The sequence below is a fragment of the Artemia sp. Qi Xiang Cuo genome, chromosome 17, assembly GCF_049724085.1.
Source record: "Artemia sp. Qi Xiang Cuo chromosome 17, ASM4972408v1, whole genome shotgun sequence".
Classification (NCBI taxonomy): domain Eukaryota; kingdom Metazoa; phylum Arthropoda; class Branchiopoda; order Anostraca; family Artemiidae; genus Artemia; species Artemia sp. Qi Xiang Cuo.
Genome location: NC_142810.1, coordinates 5,516,465 through 5,524,928, shown reverse-complemented (window position 1 = coordinate 5,524,928; position 8,464 = coordinate 5,516,465).

Here is an 8,464-nt window from a genome sequence, read left to right as displayed (position 1 = left end):
ATACCATCTATAGAAACGGTACCTCTTTGAAAATGACCCTGGTAACCGTCCAATGCATTGAAAACCTACACACATATCCATGCCTCAGGCGTAGGGTTCAAATATATAGATGCCTGGCCCGTGGTAAGGCTTATTACGCAATCACTGGTGAAACTAATTGATGCCTTACTACTCTCGCTCCTACCTTTTTGTGAGTTGAAGCCCCTAAGCCTCTAGTCCAGCCGATATCTTGCACCAATGATGGCCGTCCAAAACCAGAAAATATCATACATAAATGAATGAAAAAGCTTTGTGCAGTTGTAGCATGAAGAAACTAGGCTACAGTAAAAATAACGAACGACGATTGATTTATTTTTATACTGGTATAAACTGAAAAGCAGGCTTAAACTAAATTGAAGCCCCAATAGGGTTTATGTTATTTTAATAATCAATAAAACGGAACTGATCTACAAGAGTAGTATCCATATACACAGTCCTAATTACACATGCAATTACACAAGCCTGAGGCACGATTATACACTGCAGTTTCACGACTACACGAATATACAGTGTAGTTTGACGAGCACATTGCAAAAAGCGACCAATTCTTTTATATCATTAATTAAAAAAAACTTTCCGAAAAATAATTTTTTCAAAGAAAATTAAAGCACATTTTATACTTAACATATGTAGATAAAAATAACTGTTAAAATTAAAAATAAAAACGACCAGAAATTATTATTAAAGAATAAATGAAACCCAAAAAGAACAGAAATTAAGTAAACAATCATAGGAAAAAACATACAACGAGTAATAATATAAATGAATAAATAGAACTTAAAGCGAGTAATGCTTAGATTGAACATGGAAATCAAGCTTAAAACGAAAACAAATATTTTGCTATTAAAGTATAAATCAAACTTAAAACGAACAGAAACTAAATAACAATCAATGCGAACGAACATACAATATATATTAATGTAAATGAATAAATGAATCTTAAAACGAGTGAAACTTAAATTGAATATGCAAATCAAGTTTGAATCGAATAAAAATAACTAGAAACAAGAGTTTGGGTATCGCCTCACTGCAGAAGCCTAAAACCTAATGCGTCATTGGTGCTTTACTGAAAACGATTCTTTCATTAATTTAGATTTTAGGGAATGAATATCAGCATATTTATATTAAATTGACAATGCACATTTTTTTTCAGTAAACTCATTTGAATTTTTTTTTCAGTGAAGTACAAATTAAATGCTGGCTTTTAGAAAGCACAGGGGTTTTGAACCCTACTCATATCAATTTATGTTCGTTTTGGTTTTCATTTATTTATTGATACTGATTTTGGGTAATTGTATGCTTGGTAGATTATATGATAGTCCGGACGCCATGTGTTGAAAGTGTGAATCATACCACGACAGAATAGGGCCGCTACGAGAATTGGCCTACCCTCCACCCCCTAAATTGACCATGCGGATTCAAAAATACCAATTGCACTTGCTTGCGAGTGGTGGAACACTCCGAAACTTGACTTTTTATTATATTTTGGTGTTTCATGCAAGAAAATGCATGTTCCACAAAGTTTGAGGTGCAGTTTTCCGCTCAAATAAAAATGCCTAGAAGCCATAGAATGTTTTCATAAAAAACCAACATGATTAGTTAGAAAAAATGGCAGAGTTAAAAAAAATGGCAAAACTATATGAGTCTTGAACAGTCTTGGAAAGTATAAACAAAATCAGATTGAATATTAGATATATAATGATATTAATGAAAGCACCAATGATGCAGAAGGCTTTAGGTTTTTACAGTTAAAGAAGGGGGCAGTATCCAATTTTTTTTTGTAGTGAAACTTTATTTGTCTTGACGAATCTTGAAAAGAACTAATAAATTAAAATGAATATTTGATACATAATGATATTAATTGCTAACAGCTCATCAGTTCAAAATTTTACTGTAATTTGAATGTTCATTTTAAATATTAAGTACAAAAGAAAACATTTCTAATATAATTCGTTTTCAGTAAAGCGGCAATGACGCAGTAGGTTTTAGGTTTTAGGCTTCTGCAGTGAGGCGATACCCAACCTCTTGTTTGTAGTTATTTTTATTCGATTCAAACTTGATTTGCACATTCAATTTAAGTTTCACTCGTTTTAAGATTTATTCATTTACATTAATATATAATGTATGTTCGTTCGCATTGATTGTTATTTAATTTCTGTTCGTTTTAAATTTCATTTATACTTTAATAGCAAAATATTTGTTTTCGTTTTAAGCTTGATTTTCATATTCAATCTCAGCATTACTCGCTTTAAGATCTATATATTCATTTATATTATTACTTGTTGTATGTTTTTTACTATGATTGTTTATTCAATTTCTGTTCGTTTTGGGTTTCATTTATTCTTTAATAGTAATTTTTGGTCGTCTTGAGTTTGAATTTTTACAGGTATTTGTATCTCCAGAGCTTAAGTTTAAAATGGCCTTTACTTTTCTTTGAAAAACTTATTTTTCGGAAAGTTTTTTTAATTAATTTTTGTTCGTTTTTTATTGCAAAAAGTTTCAAATTTTTATGACATGGGGGGGGGGGGTGCTTAATGTCCGATTATTCTTGACTTTAAAAAACGGATATAGAACTTTTAATTTAAATCGAATGAGGCTTTTTTCAAAGTCTATACGATTAATTCTTTGACAAAAACCTTATATATGAACAATAAACAGCTTGCCTAACTTGTGGACAGCGATTGACAACAATGAATGGATTAAAAAAATAGCTCCAATAAGGGGGTTTAGACCATTTCACTTGCCGACGCAGAGGGATCACGACTGTTTGGAATTGACCTTAATAGGATTTTGTGCGCCAAAGCAATTTTACATCTAACTCAGAGTATGTATTTTAACCTTATAATTGGATAATTATAATAGATTTCCTATGTATTCTTCCCATACAAAACCCCTTCTCATAAGTCAGAAACCCCCTTTAATAAATTATGCCCCAGGGCATAACTTACAACGCCTACCCCCGGGCCCCGGTGGGCTGTGTCGCCACCGGAGTTTTTTATTAACAGAACTTTGAACTATTTTAACAAAATGCCAATCTCAAAATTTTTATCTGATGCATTTAGGGCGTGGAGGAGGGGGGGGGCGGCTAGTCACCCTCCAATCTCTTTTGACTCTTTAAAAGTTAACAAGAACTTTCAATTTTTCAAATGAGACCTCTCCAAAGTTTATACAACCATCCCTTCCATAAGAAATAATGGGAAGAATTCGGAGAATCCTTAAATTACAACTCTTGCCCTGAGGGCTGTGGGGGAGCTGTCATCCTCAAAGAACTTATTTCCAGAACTTAAAACTACGTTTAATAAAATGGCTGTCTCAAAATTTTGATTGGATGTGTTTGGGGAAAAAGTGGGTGTAGGAGGGGGGTTAGTTGCCCTCAAATCACTTCCGACTATTAAAAAGGGCACTAGCCCTTTGAATTTCCAATCAAAAGAGCCTTTTTTGAAGTTTTTACGACACCGCCTTCTATAAAAACCTCATGTACCTCCAGGGCATAACTTAAAATCCTTGCCCTGGGATATGTGGGGGAGTGTCCTCCTCAAAAACATATTTTCTATCTGGAAATCAACTATGCTGAACAAAATGGCTATCTCAAAATTTTGATTGGATGTGTTTGGGGGAATGATGGGCGTGGGGCGGGGCTAGTTGCCATCCAATCACTTTCGACTATTAAAAAGGGCACTATCTTTTTGAATTTTCAATCGAATGAGACTTTTTTGAAGTTTTTACATCAACGCCTTCTATAAAAACCTTATATGCGCCCAGGTCATATCTTAAAACCCTTGCCCTGAAGGTTGTGGGGGATTATACTCCTCAAAAACATATTTTCTATCTGGAAATCAACTACGCTGAACAAAATGGCTATCTCAAAATTTTGATTGAATGTGTTTGGGGAAATTATGGGCGTCAAGGGGGGATGGCTAGTTGCACTCCAATCACTTTCGACTATTAAAAAGGGCACTAACCCTTTAAGTTCCAATCGAATGAGCCTGTTTTGAAGTTTCTACGACAATTCCTTCTATAAAAACCTTATACGCCCCCAGGTTATATCTTGAAACCCTTGCCCTGAGGGTTGTGCGGGAGTGTCCTCCTCAAAAACGTATTTTCTATCTGGAATCAACTACGCTGAACAAAATGGCTGTCTCAAAATTTTGATTGGATGTGTTTGGGGAAATGATCAGCGTGGGAGAGGGGGCTAGTTACACTCCAATCACTTTCGACTATTAAAAGGGCACTAGCCCTTTAACTTCCAATCGAATGAGCCTGTTTGAAGTTTCTACGACAACGCCTTCTATAAAAACCTAAATAGCTCTCTCAAAATTTTGATTGGATGCTTTTGGGGGAATAATGGGTGTGGGGGGGGGGCTAGTGGCCCTTCAATTACTTTCGACTATTAACAAGGGCGCTATCTTTTTGAATTTCAAATCGAATGAGCCTTTTTTGAAGTTTCTACATCAACGCCTTGTATAAACACCTTATATGCCCCCAGGTCATATCTTAAAACCCTTGCCCTGAAGGTTGTGGGGGAGTGTCCTCCTCAAAAACATATTTTTATATGTTTAATATTTTTTATATGAAGGCGACAACGCCTTCGATAAAAACCTTATATGGCCCCAGGGCATAACTTGAAACCCTTGCCCTGGGGTTTTTGGGGGAGTGTCCTCCTCGAAAATATATTTTCTATCTGGAAATCAACCACGCTGAACAAAATGACTCACTCAAAATTTTGATTGGATGCGTTTAGGGGAATAATGGGTGCGGAGGGGGGGGGGCTAGTTGCCCTTCAATCACTTTCGACTATTAAAAGGGCTCTAGGTTTTTGAATTTCAAATCGATTGAGCCTTTTTTGAAGTTTCTACGACAACACATTCTATAAAAACCTTATATGCCACCAGGGTATAACTTAAAACCCTTCCCCTAAGGGTTGTGGGGGAGTGTCCTCCTCAAAAATATATTCTATCTGGAAACCAACTACCCTGAACAAAATGACAATCTCAAAATTTTGATTAGATGTGTTTGGGGAAATGAATCCTTAAATTACAACTCTTGCCCTGAGGGCTGTGGGGGAGATGTCATCCTCAAAGACCTAATTTCCAGAACTTAAAACTGCGTTTAATAAAATGGATGTCTTAAAATTTTCATTGGATGTGTTTTGGGAAAAGGTGGGCGTGAGAGGGGGGTTAGTTGCCCTCGAATCACTTTCGACTATTAAAAAGAGCACTAGTCCTTTAATTTCCAATTGAATGAGCCTGTTTTGAAGTTTCTACGACAACACCTTCTATAAAAACCTTAGATGCCCCCAGGGCATAACTTAAAACCCTTGCCCTGAGGGTTGTGGGGGAGTGTCCTCCTCAAAAATATATTTTCTATCTGGAAATCCACTACACTGAACAAAATGGCTCTCTCAAAATTTTGATGGGATGTGTTTGGGGAAATGATCGGCGTGAGGGGGGGGGGGGGCTAGTTGCACTCCAATCCCTTTTGACTATTAAAAGGGCACTAGCCCTTTAATTTCCAATCGAATGAGCCTGTTTGAAGTTTTTACGACAACCCCTTCGATAAAAACCTTATATGCCCCGAGGGCATAACTTGAAACCCTTGCCCTAAGGGTTGTGGGGGAGTTTCCTCCTCGAAAATATATTTTCTATCTGGAAATCAATTACACTGAACAAAATGGATCGCTCAAAATTTTGATTTGATGCGTTTGGGGGAATAATGGGTGTCGAGGGGGCCTAGTTGCCCCTCAATAACTTTCGACTATTAAAAAGGGCGCTAGCTTTTTGAATTTCCAATCGAATGAGCCTTTTTGTGAATTTCCTATGACAATACCTTCTGTAAAAACATTAAATGCACCCAGTGCATTAATTGAAACCCGTGCCATGAGGACCGAAGGAGAGTGTCATCCTAAAAAATATATTCTATCTGGAATCCAACTACGCTGAACAAAATGGCAATTTCAAAATTTTGATTGGATGTGCTTGGGGAAATAAATCTTTAAATTAAAACTCTTGCCCTGAGGGCTGTGGGGGAGTTGTCATCCTCAAATACCTAATTTCCAGAACTTAAAACTACGTTGAATAAAATCGCTATCCCAGAATTTGGGTTTAATGTGCTGTGGAAAACGTGGGCGTGAGAGGGGGGTTAGTTGCCTTCAAATCATTTTTGACTATAAAAAAGGGCAATTACCCTTTAATTTCCAATCGAATGAGACTGTTTTGAAGTTTCTACGACAACTCCTTCAATAAAAACCTTATAGGCCCCCAGGGCATAACTTAAAACCCTTGCCCTGAGGGTTGTGGGGGATTGTCCTCCTCAAAAATATATTTTCTATCTGGAAATCAACTACGCTGAACAAAATGGCTATCTCAAAATTTTGATTGGATGTGTTTGGGGGAATGATGGGCGTGGGGGGGGGGGCTATTTGCACTCCAATAACTTTATAATATTAAAAAGGGCACTAGCCCTTTAATTTCCAATCAAATGAGCCTTTTTTGAAGTTTCTACGACAACACCTTCTATAAAAACCTTATATGCCCCCAGGGTATAACTTAAAACCCTTGCCCTGAGGGTTGTGGGGGAGTGTTATCCTCAAAAATATATTTTCTATATGGAAATCAACTACGCTGAACAAAATGGCAATCTCAAAATTTTGATTGGATATGTTTTGGGAAATGATGGGCGGGGGGGGCGGGGGGCTAGTTACACTCCAATCACTTTCGACTATTAAAAAGGGCACCAGCCCTTTAATTTCCAATCGATTGAGCCTGTTTTGAAGTTTCTACGACAACGCCTTCTAAAACCCTTGCCCTGAGGGTTGTGGGGGAATGTCCTCCTCAAAAATATATTTTCTATTCGGAAACCAACTACGCTGAACAAAATGGCTATCTCAAAATTTTGATTAGATCTGTTTGGGGGAATGATGGGCGTGGGGAGGGGGGGGGGGCTAGTTGCCCTCCAATCTTTTTCGACTATTAAAAAGGGCACAAGAACTCTCGATTTCCAATCGAATGAGCCCCCTTTGAAGCTTCTATGACGACCCCTTCTATTTGAAGTGCCTCTGGGAAAAAAAATAATAATAATAATAAAACATTGGAGCCGTATGGCCTTTACCATAGGCAACGCTACAGCGTTGCCTCTGATATACCTATAGAGTGATCATCCACTGTTCCGTTTCTTTGAAGTATTTGCTATCAGACTGGTTTCTGATTTTTTTGGACAATTGCCTTTAGTCAAGACTAGTTTGTTAGGAATGTGTCGCTGCTAATTAAAGAATAGGATGCTATACTCAGAATTGATTGATTGGCATATGGTTTTATATTATTTTGCTTAAAAGCTAACTCTAATTGCAAAAAAGGGTATAGCACTTGCGAATTGGACTATACGAACGATATTTATTGAATAATAGGGAAAAAATAGAGCTAGATACCGTTTACGAATTGGATCGTATGAAGGTGGAGAAAAAGGGTTAAACTGATTATCAGTTAAGGTAACCCCTCAGGGTTGTTAACTCATAGCTTATTTATTATAAATTTGGAACAATATCTATCTATGAAAATGGTAAACAATGATAAAATTGCCTTGTGAATTGACAGAGCTTTACTTCTTCGATGTTTTCTGTATAATACACAAGTGGCGTTTTAACAGTGTTGTCAGTTTAAAATAAAGTCTAACGTTCTAGTATACTAAATAGTTGATAATAAGAGAGATGTAGATGGCAAGAAAAGAATTTTAATAATGAAATTCAGAACAAACCTTAGAAATCCTTGCAAATCAAGTAGTAAGGTGTATGTGAGTACGAACCATCAAGGATCATAAGCACCAACGAACCTAACCACCAGAGACCTCAACCCCCTAAAGGTCCCCTATCCCCAAACTGAAAGGGCGCCCCCTCCCCTCCAACTTTTTGGCCCCCTTTCTACAATTTTTTTTGAATCTTTTGTTATCTTTTTTCATTATTTTTTCAACATGATATATTTTTTTCAACTTTTTTTTACATTTCTTCGAATGAAATTAAACATACTTAAAACAAAAAAAAAATCACACTTAATATTTTCCAAACTCAAAATGAGAATGGTATAGACATGTTAGTCTTGACCTTTACTATTAGAAAAATAATTTTTGTAGTAGCACTTTTTTTTATTGGACTAAATTTTTTTTTGGACTTCGAAATTATTCAACTTTTTTTACCTATCTTAAAATGACATAAAATATGCTTACGGCTCTAACAATTGTACTCTATTCTTGCTCAGAGACATGATGCGGCTTTCCCAATGAAATTCAGAACAAACCTTAGAAATCTTTGCAAATCAAGTGGTAAGGTGTATGTGAGTACGAACCATCAAGGACCATAAGCACCAACGACCCTAACCACCAGAGACCTCAACCCCTCAAAGGTCCCCTATCCCCCAACACGAAGGGCGCCCCCTCC